The 18,114-nt window shown below is 40.2% G+C and overlaps 1 protein-coding gene across 2 annotated transcripts in view; it reads right to left on the bottom strand.

The window, feature by feature from the left end:
• The window catches only part of SORBS2 (sorbin and SH3 domain containing 2), a 155,068-nt gene extending 137,298 nt beyond the window's left edge, over window positions 1–17,770 (bottom strand). For both annotated transcript variants that reach the window (XM_054566152.1, XM_054566148.1), the window contains exon 1: window positions 17,522–17,770. The gene's annotated coding sequence lies outside the window, so the exon portion shown is untranslated. The remainder of the gene's footprint in view (window positions 1–17,521) is intronic.
• Between the last annotated feature and the right edge of the window lie 344 nt (window positions 17,771–18,114).

Here is an 18,114-nt window from a genome sequence, read left to right as displayed (position 1 = left end):
TAAAATAGCACCGTATCATCGCCAAATGCGAACACCGAGTATTTATTAAACATGGATCAAAGCAAAACTTATTATTGTGCTTAGAATTCTTTAATATAAACAGCTACTGCAACAGATGTTTAAAAAAATATATTCAGCTTCATCACCCTTTAAAAAAAAAGTAAACATACTTCTGTCTAAATCATGCCAATGGAAAGCAGTGATATGCTGAGTGCAGTCCTTTTCAGAAAGAATTCAAATATGGGGTTGGCGAAAAAGTCTGTATGGTTTTTTCCGTAAAATAAAAGACATGTTTTTCATTTTCACCAATAACTTTATTGACTTGAGTATTTTGAGTGTGTCAGCTCTCTCCCACTGTTGGCTTCTAGTGTGTGGAGGCCAGGGGTGCTGCTAAACCTCTCCCATGCGTGAGACAGCCCCACAGCAGAGAATTGTTTGGCCAAGATGTCAGCCGTACTAAGAGACTTTGCAAACCACCTTGGCACGTTTGATCAGTCACAGCACCTTCTCCATACACCACACAAGTCTTTTCTGTGTGTTTCTGTTGCATTTTTACCTTTCTTGAACGAATAAAGCATGATATGCTAAAAGTGCAGTGTATTTTCTTCCATCTTCAATATAAAGATGGCTGCACAAAAATTCACCAGTTTTGATAAGTTTTTTTTTTTAAATGCACGCTGATATGACAGCTGTCACAATACAATTTAACAAAATTGTTTCAGATGAAGTTGAAGACAACTAAGCGCTACTAGAGCCATCGTATGGCAGAAACTAAATGAACTTTTTGGCCAACCCATACAATGAGTGGAAAATTGCCTTTAAAAAAAGATTGAAAGAGGTGATATCTTAATTAAACCCAGCGACTGGCCCATTTTGTGTGTGTCTTTCCCAACTGCTAATGAGTTCTGACCCATTTAGTCAGGAGGAAACGTGTATCTTGAGGAATTTGTATCATTTTTGAGGTAATTAATAGATGCTATCACACAAGAAAATATTGCGTGTCTATGTTTCTTCTTATTTAATCTTTAAAATGGCATTCATGGGCCACATGTGGGACGCGAGGGGAAGCCCAGCCACATGTATGGAGCAGCAGCCGAGATGAAAGGTGTTCACAGGGGACCACCTGTCGCAGAGCAGTTAGCACAGCCGGGTGCCTGCGGGTTGTGCCGCACATTAGCCACGCAGTTTCCATCCTAGAACGTGCACTTAGTGCAGCTAGTGGTGCATAATAAATATTTGATCCTGATTCGACCTAACGAATGAATTATTATTCTGTATCCATTACGCTTTTGTAGGACACTGGCCCGCAAATACAAAAAAAAAAAAAGAAAAGGTTTTGGGGTGTGTGCAGAAAACCACAGCCATTTTAACACCACCAGTAATGTTTTTCATTGCTCTAAGTCATTTAACGATGCTGAAGAATTGTCTGGAAATCTCTTTAAAAGATTGTGATAACACACACACACACACACGCACACATACATTATCAGGAGAATTATAAATTGCGTAAGAATTCAATACGATGTACTTTGTAATAAAATTTCTCTGTTTAATATATTTTAACTCACTGAGAAGTTCAGGTAAAAATATGTGCTATAAAAACTTAATCTGGCAAATTTTAATTAGGGTACCAATTTGAAATTTGACAAGTTCAAGTCTATTTTTAAAGATGATTCATAAAAATGCTCCTCTCAGGTAAAGTAAAAGGGTAACAATTGAATTCAGGGGAACTAAAAAAGGAATGTCTTGTGCCTTCTTTACTTTCGATAGAATAACTCTTATCCCCTTAAAAGGTAGAATATTTAATCAGCACTGCCTAAAAGACACATCTGTAACTTAAATACTTTCAAATGAGATAAAAAGTTAAATTCCATGATGTTTTTTTCTCTTCTTGTAAAATGATGTCACCATCAGGCCCAAGTTTTTTATCTGTCTTTTTGAAAATTTACCCTGGAGAGATATATCTTCCTATGTAATCACAAAACTAAGGTATGTCGACACATTACATTGCAGAGCCATTACAGTTTCTCCACTGTGTAAGGTTGGCCAATGTCTGAAATCCACAAACACCCGATTGTAGTGGCTTAACACAAGATAGTTCAATAGCCGGTGCAGGTCAGTGGGGGGCGAGAGCGGGGTGGGGTGGGGGCAGACCTGGCTGGTTAGGCCCCAACCACCCCCTTGCTCTTTCAAGCAGTCATGCTCTTTCCCCCTTGCAACTGACAGTCTTGCTTCCCGGAGCAATCACAGCTAGTTCATGGGAAAGATTTGGTTCCATGGCCTCCAACTTTGTCTTCCCTGGGGGAAGACTCACTGTCACCCGGAACAAGACTATACAGATTCCACGGTCCTTCGATTATATCAGAATTATGCTGCTTTAGGGGAAGGTCACAAGAAAAAAATAGGCACCAGAGCCGGACATGAAAGACAGTTTTTTCATTATAAAACACACAACTTGAAATCCGGTAGAAGCCTCCGATCCTGAAAAGTGCCAGCCATGTTTTTCCTGGCAGATGTTGGCAGAAGGAGATAGAAGAATGGGCCTGGACGTAGCAACAAGTCTTGGAAGCCCAGATCTGACTACCGAACGAGGGCTGGAGCATCCATCACCTTGAATCACAAGGGCAACAGGACTCATGTTGACCTTTTCATTCAGCAAACATTGTTCAACACCATTTGGGACCATCAACACCATTTGGGACCAAGAAGAACTATCATCCTATTCCTTCTTTTAAGACCTTTCCTTCTACTTAAAAAGAAGGAAATGGCCTCTTATTTCTCATATCTCACATGTCAAAATCTTTCATTTGTCCATTTCACTTATCCTGACCTCATGTGAAATCACATTTCTTACAAGAAAAAATTTAATTTTGAATGTCGGAAAACAGACTTGGAGTCAATATCAGTGTTTTATCTGAGGGTGATTAAAATGCAAAGGAAAAATTTAAAAGCCCCAGATTTTTCCACAAATGTTATTGTTGTAAAGTGACCGCGAAATCAAAGCAGTTTGATGTCAAACCAGTGAAGACATTTGGGAATTTTAATGCTGTGCAAATTATTTAAACCGGTCATTGGCAGCACAGAAGTTAAATCAGCTGAACTCTTAATATACAGCTTTTTGGAGAGAGGATGTTCCGAGAATATCAAATAGAAGATGCTCAACAGAAGATCTCTGTCCAGCTCATGACTGTTATTTTGTGTTTGCCATGAAAATTCATTATTCACATTGGAACACGTCTCTCTGTAAGATTTAAAGATTACTGCAAATCAAACAAAAAATTTCCCATCCGTACAGCATGATCATATAGTACAGCATACTTTTGCTGTTTACATGCATTTTTAATGATGTTTTCTAAAAAACCTAGGCAATTTCTGAAAAAGACTATCTCACAAAGTTCACCCTTTTATTCTAGGATCCTGGTTCTAGGTTGCTCATTCTCCAGAAAGAAATCACATTAGACCACAGGATTAAATATATACATACACCAACCAAAATCTCAAGTCCTGCTCATTGTCGGGTATGGTCGGAACTAACTTTCACTACGTGGTCAGCCTGCAAAACTCCTACCTGTGCTTGCAGGTAAGACAGGTAACACCCAGAGCTGGAGCCTGAAGAGGGTTTTTATTTCTTTACTTTTGAGATGGTTTCCCTACTAAACAGCCTGGAGAAGCAGGGAGCTCACTGTTCAGGGGGCCTGCTCTTGTACTAGAAGACTTTAAAATATTGTCAAGTTTGGTTCACTTTTCTGGACTTCAGTGGCTTCTATGATAACATAAGATACCTACATCATACAAAGCCCCTTTAAGAAATGTATTTTATAAAGAGAAACATCTGATGGATTATGTTGTCATTTTATCATTAGCCTCAGAAAGGAGGCAGGAAATACTCATCTACGTGAGGAAGGCACAGCAGGGCAAACAAACCCTTGCTGTGTATTCAAAGTTTGATTTCTGGGTAAGAAGAACATGTACCTAACCCTCATATCGAATTTAGTTGTACATTCTAACTTTCAGAGATTTTGGTGAATGCCTCTTTTTATTGTTAACTTGATATTCAAGAGACTTCCGCAGAAACCAATGCTTTCAAGAAATGAAAATAGTACTTATCTTTAGTGTCACTTGCTTTGCACCAGCATCGTAACTGGATTTCAACAGTTACTATTCTAAGTCCTAGGAAAGTAAACCACTGTATCCTTCAAGGTAACATAATCAAAACAAAGGGCAAAACAGGCGAGCAGAGAGAAAGCTATTTGGTCTAGGATTGCTCTGTGTTGTATAACCTATCACAGAGACACGGGTATAAATCAGCTCAGCTATTTCAAGCCCTTAAAACATCTGCTTCCCCTCCAGGTAGTGCTATACAGCAGGATTGTACATAATGAGCTTATGTGTTTAAAAATGATCTCCATAATGGTGATTGTCTTATTTGACTCTTACCAGAGTCTTTTTTTTTTTTTTCCCCAGCAGTAGCTTTTACAAATTGGTTGGCCCACTGGTGTGACTGAGGGTTATAAGTGGAACCTGCTGGAGGCTGCTAACATAGAGGTTGATGACAGGAATATTGACATTTATGTGTGACATAGCTCAGCTTGTGTTGGGGCTGCTCTTCGCAGTGTTGCTGGCATCGAGGCGTGCGCTTGTGTACACGATCAGGGAGACAGGCGGTGCATGAACTCTCGGGCCCTAAACAATAATTCGCAAATTGCCAGTGAAGCAGCATAATTTTGCTTGCATATTTTTTGGAGTAAATGCACTTATTGATACCCATGTTGATGAAATAATCTCTAAGTCCAGAGTGTTTGTCTTTTGATATCACCGTGGTCCATGTAAACATTCAACCGTCAGCATCACCTGCAGGAAACTCTCCAAGTCACTCTTCGAGGTGTACAGACCTGGACACACATCTGTCATTGGACAGTGGCCTTTATGTACTAAGGTGGCCCAGGGGCGTTGGAATATGTGACCACTGAGCATGAGGGGTCAAAATGTGTATGTTTAAGTCAGTGGAAAAGGTATCAAGCATGAACAAAAAGAAACACTTTTGTTTTCTATGAAACGTCATGCAGAAGACTTTCAAGAATTATGCCACTCCACCCAGCTGCCCTCGTCGGGGTCCCCAGTGATCCCCAAAGTGTGAAATTCACTAGCCAAGGCCCGGCCGTCATCCCACTTGACCCCGCCTCCTCCCGAGACCCTCCGTCCCTGGGCTCTCAGCACCCTGTGCCCTCTTGCTTGCCTGCCTGTCTCCCTGGATGCGCCGTCTCAGGTGCCTTGCTCAGCTTTTCCTGTTGTCCCTGATCGCTCAATCCTGAAGTGTCCCGGGCTCTAGACATGCCCGGAGGACCAGCCACTGGGGGTCACCTCCTCCATCTCCACCTTGTTCCCAGCCCCCGTCCTCTTTCACTGGCTATATTCATAGTTACAGTTCTATTAATTGCTTTCATCATCTTATGTTACTATTATATTATTTTTTCCAAAGTCTATCACATTTTGTAAAGTCCTATGCTTATTGTCAGTAGTTTGAGTCAACTTTAACAATCAGTTAAGGGTAGATCTTCAACTTCTATGAAATACTCCATGCCATAGCCCTTTGATATTCCTGGGTAGCAAATTTCTGTTTTCTGCTGTGAGTTGGCTCATTGAAATGGCATATACTCAAAGATAGCACAGTTAGGGGTCTTCAATGGCCCTCTTGATTTCTATTTTATTAAACATTATTTCCACTTCCCATCCATGCCCAGATTTGTCAGCGCTTGGGTTCCACTCTTACCAGGAACAATGATATGTACTTTGTTTACATATCATTATTCATTGAATTGGAAGTGACTGACCTTTTATTACTCTCTTTTACTCCTTTTTGTTATTGTCCATGGTTCAGCCAAATATGAGAAAGGAATAATCTGAAAAATTAACAAAACCTTTCTTTACAGACATCTACTTTGTGATTTCAACCGTGTTTTCTAGATCAATACTGATCCCTGGGAAAGAAATGCTATAAAACTGCTTAGTTGCTTTTTACAAATATGAGTTCATGAACATGGCCAGAAAAATAAAAATGTGTAATGCGTTAAAAACTACATTTCCCTCTTTTTAGTTGCAGCAGATATTTTTGTTTGAAAACACTGACATCCTTAAAAGAAAATGTGAATGAGTATAAGGAGCAATAGAAAAAATAGTTATCAACTCTACTCTGAATAATTTATTGTTATACTATTAAAACAGAAAACATTCTGTTTTAAATGATTGTTATCTCAGTTACATAATAAAAATGACCCAAACACAAGGTTTAATTCGCGTGCGCGCGCGCACACACACACTTAAATAAACACACACGTTTGTGTTGGTGAGTGGAAGAAATATATCTTTTACCACAAAATTATATATTTCTTTGAAATGTAGTTCAAAGTGAAGAGGAGAACTTTAAACATTTTCTTTCATTTCTAACTCCTTACATGCTTCAAAGCAAACACCTGAACATATGTCAGAATACTTGAATTCATACCTGCAATCAGTAAGGTCTTTATTCATTGAGAAATTTTGTTTCAATACCCCTCTGTTAGACGTTTCCTTGGCTGTTTATCTTGAAAACCTTTACTCAAAGCTCAAGTAAAATTTTCTCAAAGTCACATTCATCTTTCATAGATCAGTTCAGAAAATCAACCTCCTTCCATATTTAAACAGGTGCAAATACCATACTATCTCTATAATCCATGGAGAGTTTATATACACTAGTAGCTGGCTGTCGTTCTAAAGATCTTGTCCCCCAGAGAGAAGGGCCGCTACACGAATTCACTTATGTTAAGCAAGTGGGTGTTCATGGTGATGCCTGATACATCGGTTTTGGGAGGAACCGCGGCCTCATCTCGTCACTCTTCACTCTCAGCTCCTGACCAAAGGCAGCCCTTGTGCTCAGCATGGAGCAATGCGTCTTCACATGCACAACCCTCCCCCACCCCCACGTAATTCATCTTCCTGATACTTCCCCGAAGACCCAGATCTAGAAGCCCTGTTGTCACTGACCTTTGGGTCTCAGAATTGTAGATTCTGCTCATCGCCTATTGCATCTTTCTGTCATAGCTCTTGTTACAGTTTTAATTATGTGGCTACTTGGGCAATTACCTTTCAGTAACTGTCTCCCGCTGCACTGGAGACTCCGTGTCAAGGGGAAGAACTAGTCCCCGCCTGCCCCAGAGGCCAGGACACGGCACCGTGTAGATTCTCAGCAAACGAGTACTGACTAAATGGCGTACAGACCAACGATGTTGTAAATGTTAAGAGGTCCTGAGGATTGGTATTTAGAATTTCATCCTTCATATCAGGCTAATCCGATAAAGTTATACCTGCTTAATTATAGCAATAATTCAGTGAGCAGGGTCTTTATGCTGTCCTTGGGTATGATTCCATCCCTTGTTTTTCTATTTTTTACTGAACATTATAGCTTGGTACACTTCACACTTGGCTGTGCTTATAGTTAAGACAAGTGATTTTACATATAAATCAGAAAGGAAGGAAATTAGGACTTGACTAGTAAAACCAAATACCATTTTAAGTGTTCACAGATGACTTTTCATGCCTTAAGCAACTTCATAGTCACTGAATGAATATCGTCATAAGGATCTAATTTTATATTGCTTCAGTCATTGATTTCTTAAAGACTCCTGTCAGTATCACATGTGCATCACATGGAGTTAGTGGTTTGAAACTTTTTATTCTGACTATAGCGGGATAACAAAATGTTCATCAGTTAGCATTTGCCTACAACCGTCTGATCAGCACACAGTGGCAATGAAAAGGGCCATCTGTGGACAGAGTCATTGCTCTGGCAGAAGGAGAATCTGGGGAAAAGGGTTCTTTGAGATAAGTACCAGGACTGACATAGGATCTCTGCTCTACGCCTGGCACCGTGAGCCACACCCCTTCCTTACTACCGAGTCTGGAAAAGTTGCCAGCCCTGCCTTTTATGTGGGAAAACACAGGGCTATTTATGCTTCAACACCATGTGCTGAATGGACTTCCTTAGGTCGGCATGGTTGTCTTTCTTGGTCCCTGTCGTGTGAAGAGAAAGCAAAGTGTATGTATTTGCTAAATGATACTGTGTTTGGGAGATGGGAAGTCTACATGCAAAGCGTGTTTCTTTTAATAAAATAATCTGGCCTCAAGGGGTGAGGCTGGAAGGCAGAGAGGATAGTCAGGACACTCCTGAGAAATCCTCATCAGGGGTGTTTCAACAGCTTTTTAGCTAGCACAGTGGGGGAGAGTGCGGATGCACACACAGGTGGAATCAATGAGGAGTGACTATGCAGGTGTGTTGAAAAATCTGAATGCTCAAGATCCTAGTCCTGAGTAATCAGGTGACAGGTATTGAGATAGGGCCCTGGGGAAGAAGAGCAGGTTGGGAGCTGAAAGACGATGAGTTTTTGACCTATCGAGTTTGAGGTATGTGGCGCACATTCAAATGAGAGGTTTACCAGTTTCTTGGAAATGTGAGTCTGGAACTCCTGAGAAAGATCAGGGATAGAGGCATAGATTCTGGGATTGTTGGAAAGGAGGAAACAGGTGAACTCTGAGGAGATTAGATAAGAGTGACAGGACCCAAGAGAATAGCTTTGAAGACAAGCAAAGAAAGAGACACCTGTAAGTGGAATTCAGGAGGAATCAGAGATTGCAGGAAAATCCTCCTGTCCCAGAAGGCAAAGGAGGAGAGATTCAAATGTAGGTCAGAGAATCAACCAGGTCTAATCAGAAGGTCTTCTCACATTCGTTTCCAAATAGTACTTTGTGCTGATTATGTAATGGTTGGTTTCTCATCTTTAGTAATGACGACATGAAGAAATTCAGTTATTCTCTGTTACTAGAAACTTCACAATTTCTCCCAATGTGTTTGTTTCCCATTCAAAAGTTTTTATATACATTCATGGACTTTACCTGAAAATGTAGAAAATCTCTTTTCTTTGAATTTTATTATTTAAAATGATGAACTTTTGGCTTATGCTGAATTTTCAGACTAAGTAAAATGACTTGTCATAAAAAAAAAAACACAAAAAAAATCTTTCCATATTATCCACCACTTGTCAAAACTCATAACAAGACAGAGATGCTTTCCAGCTTTTCCATTTTAGCATACTGGAATGACTCTATGCATAAAACAAATAGGAAACATCAAAATAAAAATTCTCAAAGTTAGGCACTGATTCTTGCCAAACGGTTATGAAAAATCATTAGGTTCCCATACCCCGCCCCCCGCCCCGGTATCAAAGAAAAGTTAAGTGTAAAAATGAAGGAACAGTTGCGTGTATGTAAATCTTTTGAATAAAGTAAGTCTCAGGAAGTGTGAAGTCTCTGTATTAAACATAAGCAGCCCTGGCTTAGCACAGTGTCCTATTAACTGACCTATGTCACTGCTCTATGGCCCCGGGGCCACTGGGAGGACTTGCCCGTACAAACGCACTCTTCACACATTTATTGCACAGAGCATCTTAAAACAGGAAGCTATAGGAAGCTTATTCACCACTTTATTCAAACCCCATTACCAGTTCTCATAAAGCATGATGCCAGATTATTTAGTAATTTAAAGAGATGATACCACATTTAGAAGGTTCTAAGAATCGTGTGTAACAAAGCCTCGTGGGATTATACACACTACAGAAGTGATCTTCAGCGGAGGTTTACAATAGACACTTGTCTGCAGAAGAACTAACTTCATTTTCTTTTCTAGTCCACCATGTTTAGAAGTTTTGGCCCCTAGGCAAAAATATAGAAATATAATCCAAACATGATAAGAGTTGTCTTATTTCCTCTTTGTAAATTTTCAGAAAATCTGGGCTGCCTTAAGTAAAAAAAAAAAAAATTAATACTGCCTCTCAGTAGCAACAGCTGAAATATTTATTCTGTATATAGAATGCATCTTAAATTTAAGGCATGGGAGGTAGAGGAAAAAGACTTTTTGATGCAGGTCTTTATTCAGAGGTTTAAAAGTTACAAGGAATAATATAACTAATATACATGTGCCCATCATTCCTCTTAAAATATAAGACATTTTGAACTCAGTTAGAGCCTGTTGTATATACCTCTCTGACTGAAATAGCTTTACTGCGGCCAGAGATAACCATTATCTGAATTTCTTATTTCTCAGTCCATATATTTCTGTACACTCTTATGACATAGGTCTTTAACTGATGCTTTTTAAAAAAGGTTAAAGCAGTTCCTTCCTATGTTTGGTTGTGAATTTTTTTTCTGAAGGGTGTTTTGGATTTTATCAATGTTTTTTTACATTGAGGTTCGTCTAGTGTCTGAGTTTAAAGTATAAAGTTTTAAACGTCAAGCCCCTGAGTCCTGAAACAATAAATGAGGCGACATAAAAAGGTTCTTTTGACAATATTTCATTCAATAAATATGAAATTGTTTAAGACAGTAAAAGTTATTATCTGTGGTCACTTAAAACATTTGGTTCTACTGGGAAACTCCTAATTTCCTTCCTTTCTGCTTTATTACATGTAGAGTGTTCCTCTTAATAAGCACAGCCGAGTGTTAAATGTACCAAGCTATACAAAGTGGTCTCTGCCAAGTGTTTTTACACATATGCTCTCATTTAGTCATTCAGAATATTGATTAGAAAAAGGATGTATGTGACTTATATAAAATTATGAGGTGCACACAGGTGACTTTTAATGCTCTATGCTTTTTGTTTAATTTCAATATCCAAAATAGCTAAGGTAAGAAGGACAAAAATCCTAACTGCAATCAAGTTTTCTCACCTTAGCATAAAAATTATCACTTTGTTTCCAGACAAGCTTGTGCACGTTTTACGGCAGCTGGGGTTCCTGCACGCGTCTCTCGCCATGTGAGACAAAGGGAACCTAAGAGCCGACTCTCAATTAATTTTGGAACGAGAGCTGCTGGTTCTGAAAGTTGCTCAAACACAAGCTAAAAGGAAATATATTTTGTATTGAAGACCAATAGTCATCTTATTATATTTTTTTTACTAAGAAACAACTTTCCTTGTTCTTTGTACAAAAATTGTCTCTAACTGAATTTACCATTTCACTTAGTTTTTTATTCTTTCACCTGGCTTTTTAAGAAGTTTTCATCATAAGCTACTATCTTCTGTGACACTAATATAAAGTTTATAAAGTTGTTTGTATCTAATTTTGGCTTTATTCTGCCTTGAATAAAAATAATCATAATTGATATAAAAAGCAAGTTTTAATGATTTACTTTGGTCAGAAATGGTCTTAGTAAACTATAAATTTTCATTTTAAATAATTTTATAAACAACTGTTTACATATCATATGTAAATCACATATTTCAAATTATAAAAACAATGTATAGATAAATTAATAAGAAAATGATCATTACCATTTTATATTTAACTAAATAAAATAAAAATGTAAAGCAATGCACGTTTCAAATTATAAAATGATTTTTATGCTAAATAATTTGATTTCTTATTTAAACTCAACCGCTAAGCAGTGACAGAGCTGTTGACGGCTTCCCAAAGTTCGCAGTTTACTGCCCTGCGCAGGCAGGGACCACGTCCGCTCCTGCTTCCGAAGGAGCCCCAGGCCCCTGGCATTCACCCCCTTGCAAGCATCAGCACAGCACTTCCTTCTTTATCTCCAACACTCTCCTGCTGAACCCTCCCGTACAAGCTCTCGGTGCTGGTCTGTTTGCAGATGTGCACATGAAGGTCGCCCAGATGCCAGGCCATACCTTCTGGCCCTTAGCTCTGCTGCTGCCACAGGATGTGGTTCTAATCTAACTGCCCATTTAGGTAGCCCTATTTGTTTTTGGATCGTTTTCCATTTGTAACCATGGTCTTTAGTCTCTGTATCATAATGACTTTTTTTTTTTAAGTGAATATTTGCACAGTGAAAATGATACTGTGGAAAAGAAAATATTCTTGATCTATAGATCAAAATTATATCTGTTAACTATAGTTGGTTGTATCTTCATTAAATTCACATAAAATATACCCATTCACAACTTTTTCAACATCGTTGGATGTCTTTAACATTAAGAATTTGTTCTAAAAACTGAGTGCTGCATAGTTTTAAAGTATTTAAATGGCCAGTTTGAAAAACACAAAATCTCTGAACACTACTTGGAGCTAAATTTGAAACCAACTGAATTTCTTAGGTTTGCAAAATTGAAGGAGAGAAGTACCACTGAGCTGAAAGCATGTCAAGAGAAATGGCCCCACTAGAATTAAACCATTTCAAAGCTGTGCTTGGACCAGCATATGCAACAACAGTGAAAGTAACCCAAATATAATTCTTTAAAAACAAATGTTGTGCATGTGTTTTTTCACTAAATTAAATCCAATTTTTTTCAGGCCGAAATTTATCTTTAGAACGAGAGATTAATATTTCTATACTATCCTTTTTAAAATTGAACTGAGCTTTCATAAGAGAGTACATACTTTATTTATACTGCATCAAGTTACTAACCTGATTCTTTTTGCTGTTCTGTATCTTTTGTTTCAATCAGCCAACTCATAGCTCTCGGTTCATAAATACCATGGGCCCATTCACATCTTTCTCTGTAATCCTCACCTCCCTTTTGCTTATGTTTTTCTCTAAGAGGAGTATAGAAAATCAAAACTTGCAATGATTAGGAAGTATCTCCTTTATCACTTGGACCAATAGTTTTCTTATTACACGTTCTTTGGCTATTATTTCTAAGCTGTCTATATATTTGTGTTTTATAACTGGGTGGCATGGCGCGCTTTGAGAGATCCTGACATGAGAATCAATCTGCCCTGCACTCTTTACTCGGGATACAAAGCGGATGGCGCAGCAACTGCTCTGGGTGTTGGTGTCCTGGCCTGTGCACCGGGCGCGTGAGCCTGCGTGCCTAGCCCCATAGTAATGGCAATGCTGCCCTCCGTTAAAGTAGATGATTAAGAAAATCAACATCGTTGTCGAATATGACATAGCTATGCATTGGATGAAACAATAAAAATACAACTTATTGTCTCTGATAATACCGAATATTAAGTACAATTACAGATGCAATTATTTTGCAGGTAGAGCCTTAGTTTCCAGGACAAAGTCCATCTGGAGGGCAGGCCTGATGCCTCCCGCTCCACACCGCTGACCTCACCTTTGCCCCCCTTCTTCCCAGTGACATCTGCTGAGCAGGTGCTGTCCACGGTTTCCTCTCTCCCGTCATTTTGAACATTGATCAGCAATAACACTAACATGGGGACCTAATGGTGAGAACTTTCTTCTCGATCGATGAGTGCCAACCCAACATGCCTCTTTCCAGGGACACGCCCATCAGGCCTAACTTCCTGTCCTGCCCGGTGTCTGGATATTCCCTGAGTACAGAGCCGTCTCTCTTCTGAGCCTATAGTCACAAGCACCCTCTTCCCTTTGAACGCCCTCTTGTCTGACCCAAAGTCCCAATTCAAAAATAGCTTTTCCCTTTGGGGTAGCATCGCGGATTTTCAAGCCCTGGAGATGCCTGACTCCCATCCCCAGCTCTGTGGTCTGACAGCAACTGCTGCCACCTGGCTGTCCCACCAGACCGCTCACCACACTGCGGCACAGCTCTCAGTGCACAGCAGGCGGCGGGCTTGGCAGCAGAGCCCCTCATGCATTTGATGGCCTTGATCAATCACATTTTAAATAGTGCAGGATATCTTTACAATTATTGAAGGAAGGAACAACAGGTTTCTGCCTTTTGGGACTTCATTTAAGACTTTTGAGGACCACATCTAAGACTGAATCTCTTACCACAATTAACAATAAAAAACAGATTTGATCATATTTAATTGAATCTGTTTCCAAATGAGGGACAGGGGAGTATGCAAGGGCAATATGTAGGCTGTCAATCTGAAAAAGCAAGAAAGATTATATGCCACGTCGAGGTATCACCAGCTACAGACTGAAAATCCGCAAATGCTCTATACTGCAAACGCTGCACAAGCGAAGTCAGTGTTAAAATGCAGCTGCTACCAGGAGGACCCACTGGTTTTGTCACTGGCAGCTTTTCAAATAGCTTCCCTTAGTATGGGATCAATCACAGTCATTTTGCAAATCACCTGCTAAAATGCAAACGGTATCTTTAATAAAAAGGCTATTTTATAAAACGAAAATATGACACCAAAATTTTCAAGATGAAATTTGATGACAACTTTATAATAAATAACTATAAATCTCACTAAATATAGTCTGACTAAATCTTTAGTGAGGTCCCAAGTTCATGTTTATGAAAATCCTTCGAAGGTATTCGGAAACCCTCCAACTAATACAATGACACGTCAAATCGCAGATTCCTGCGCGTAGCATCTCCGATGGGCGTTGGCACCATGGAGGTCTTTCTGAGACTGGCTCTAGCAGCTTCAGTGACAACTGCATGGGTCTCTCAGTTGGTCGTATTTTCATTGGAGGGTATTTGCCATTTCTGGAATTCTATGATTCGAACGTAATCTTTGGTATCCTCAATAAGAAAAATAATACCACAAAACCCCCCACAATATTCAGCCAACACAAATTTAGATGATCAACAAAAGAAAGGAATGTTTTTGGATCCTGGGCTTGATTATTTTTGCTTTATATGTGACAGGTTTGCTGAACAAAGTTTACAAATCTCCTTCCTTTCTACCCACCACTACCCCTGTTGAACACCCCCCGCCCCCCCGCAATAACCCTGCCTGGTCTGTCTATTGGCACACATATCAGCTTTAAGTCACCAAGCTTTTCTGAAGGAAATCGACTCTGCTGAGTACTCCTTTATTCTCAGTATACATTACAAGTAGTAGTACTGAACCTTTCAATGCTTACAATGTTCCCAAGGAGTATATCACTTGAGCAGGCAAAAAAAAAAAAAAAAAATATATATATATATATATATATATATATATATATATATATATATATATAGGGAAGTTTATTATTTTTTTCCACCAATATATTTGACACCACCTTTGGAGAGCGAACAAAAAGCATACTGTCGAGTGGATAGACCAGGACAAAATGTTACTGTTTGTTCCTCACAAGCACAGAGGTATATTTAAGCAAAGAAAGACATTCCATGGCTCTCCTGGGACTTCCTTCAGCTGAATTATACCAACGTGTTCACACCACTGTGGTTCAGACTGTGCAGGAATTTAAAATGCAGACTTGTAGTTGCCAATGCTTAAATACCACAGCTATAAAAATTCATATTAGGATTGAACCTGGCTTTCAAACCTCATAGAACAAATGGGAGTTTATTGGGGGAAAAAAATGTGTACACATGAAATTACATCGAAGATATGAAAATAACAGACGTCCTTGTTTGACAGATCCTATACTTCTACAGTTAAGCCTCAAAGTCGCTAGAAGTCACCTGGCTTTGGATTATGTTTCAAATCCAGGCTCGCTGACATTCATGAAACTTTTGGCAAAACATGGGCCAAGTTTCGAGCAAGGCTGGATAGAATACTTCTTTCATGTGGAACCTGTGTGAAACTCCGTGGCTTTGGCTGGGTTTCACATTCAAACGATCCAGAGTTTTAGGGTTTAGGGGTAAAGGGGCACAAAGAAACAACACAGCACAACAACAACAGAGGGAACAATGGCTTGCCAGAGACTGCCTGCCCTCTTCCCAACTTACTTGGCCCTAGTGCCCCTTGAGCTTGCGAGACCTGTGTCAGCACGTTCGCACCAGTGACGCCACACCAGGGCTCCCTGATACTAAGGGGGAGAGTAGGCTGGACCCCCAAGGACAGGGAAGTACATGCCCCAGATAACTGGAGGGTTTAAAAGTTTGACTACTTACAATGCAGATTCGAAGGTAGAGAGGGAGTGGCAATGAAATGTCCAGATTTTGGAGATAAAATTTGGACTGAACATCTGTAAGTTTTCCTGCTATTGGCCCCAATTCTAGAGATGCTCTTGCACCTAGAACCTCTCCCTTTGCCTCGTCCTAGCTCCTCCCTCTGCAGCCTCCTCGGATGGCCACTTGCATCTTTCCTTTTCTTCAAGGGAAATGGGCAGCTCTACGGAGCCAGTCCTTGACCGGGACTTGAATATGTCCCGACAGGATCAGGCTCCTCCCGGCCCTAGCCTTCCACAGAACCGATGGGGACAGTTTGCCAGGGACGTCAAACTCAGTGTCCAGTTGAGAACTTTGAAACTGGCCTCTCTTTGCTGGGGTGAGGAATACAGGGTAACAAACAAGTAAAATAATACACACAAATTTTCTTTAAAGAGAACATTTAAAAGTCGACTGAATGGCTAGAAAGTGCTACAATGACTATTTTAGGAAATACATGTTTTTCATTCCTTATCCCTCATTCAGCATAAGTTTCATTCACATAACAGACTTTTGGCTTCAGAGGGATTTTTTTTTTTTTTTAATTTCCTAGTTCTCCTTTTTAAAAATTTCTTTTTTTTTTTTTTAAGTTACCCAGGAAATCAGTGGGTGTTTAAAATCCATGCTTTTCTTTTGGCATGTGAACTATGATATCAATAAACTTTTTTGGAACTGAGTATCAGTAAATACCAAGGATTTCTGAGTCTGGGTAAAAAAAGCAACAGTTAGGCCTGAAGGCACATGGTAATTTTGAAGCAGCCGTCATGCCAGGGGCTGACGAGTCAGACTCTGCCCTGCCCTTTGCTGCCTGAGGGGAGGCAGAATTTGCCCTAAAGTCCCCGTAGGGAGGGAATCGGGCTCTAACACGGTCCCATCCTTGCACTTAGGGCCTCCCTACAAGCAAAACCTGAGACACATCAGTGAGAGAAAACCCAAAGCTCAATGGATTATTTAAAGAAAATGATTGAAAAACATTCGACAGAAAGACTTTTCCCCGACCGCTGTAAATACCCACAATCAAAGTAAATGTTGTGTTTGAAGTTAAAGTCCACAGATCAAAGTACTTGGCAAAATGTTAAGTGCAAGCATGACAAGGGGTGGGTGGGAGGCATGGAAAACCGTCCGGAACGTTACATTGTCACGTCAGAGAGACCTGCCAGCAAGAGACTTTCAGCCAGGTAAGCGCTTCTTCAACCCAGGCCATCCTCGGACTGTGCCAGGAACACACAAAAAGCAAAACAAACAAAATGCTGTAATTCCACACTAGGAACCAGCAAGCAGTGGTTGATCAAAGGACAAAATAGAATGGAGCTTGCTCACTGTCCTTGAAGAACAATGACTGATAGGTTTTCTTTACTCAGGTGGTTGCATCTTTTCCTTAAAAAAAAAAATGCCCTTAGAAAGTTAGACAAAAGTCAGCAGCCTGACAACAAAAGTGTGATGTCTCCAAGGCTTGCTGCCCTGCGATCGGGGCGATGGGAGCTCTGGGGCCGGCAGCCGGCACAGGCGGGTCCCTTCTGCAGGTCAACGTGAGTCAGCGAGGTTTGAAATTCCAGCCCCCCAAATGCACAGAGGCTCCTGCCGTATTGGGGAACGCCGTGTTTACCTGGACATTGTTCGCGGCCCCTGCTTATTTTCACTATAAATAATCCATCTAAAAAACATTAGTCATAAACCTATCCTAAACCAATGAAATAGTTCCAGAATGAAAACTCTTACCTCCGGGCAGCTGGGTTCAACGGTGGCTCTGAACAGAGGAAGTAGGAGTCAGTGGCCTTTACATGTAGAGATTGTTTATTTAGCCCTTTTTAAAAGGTCTTGAACTCCAGAGGTTTCAGATTAAGTCCAATCCAAGTGTCTGAAGGGGGAAAAAAGGCAAGAGAGAAAGCAAATAAGAGAGGGAAGGAATCCCAGCTGCTTGCCGGGTGGTGCTACTGTTCTGAGTGCATTCGGGCTATTTTCAGCATTAACAGCAGCCGGAGTGGACTCAGAAGGATGAAAAACTCAAGCCTGAGTCGCCACACCCCCCAACCCCTACCGGGGCGGGGGAGGGCACAAACCAGGAAACCCACAGCCACTTGGTTTGCCGTGCAAACATTCATTTAAAGTTTGAGGAAAACTGCCCAGCACTCCTGAAAACAAACAAACAAAAAAACACACTGGACTGGAATCTTAAAGAAACAGTGTGCCCTGCCATAATCCTCAAGTTTTCAAAATGCTTTACCTGATTCATTGGAAAATAGGATGTCCCATTGACGCCTTCTGGAGAGGGAAGGCTTTAAATCTGATATTTTCTTGCTCGTTTATATGTG

Source organism: Pteronotus mesoamericanus, unplaced genomic scaffold (assembly GCF_021234165.1).
Source record: "Pteronotus mesoamericanus isolate MK-2021 breed Mesoamerican mustached bat unplaced genomic scaffold, CSHL_Meso_final contig_169, whole genome shotgun sequence".
Lineage (NCBI taxonomy): Eukaryota > Metazoa > Chordata > Mammalia > Chiroptera > Mormoopidae > Pteronotus > Pteronotus mesoamericanus.
This window is presented reverse-complemented; position numbering and strand designations above follow the sequence as displayed.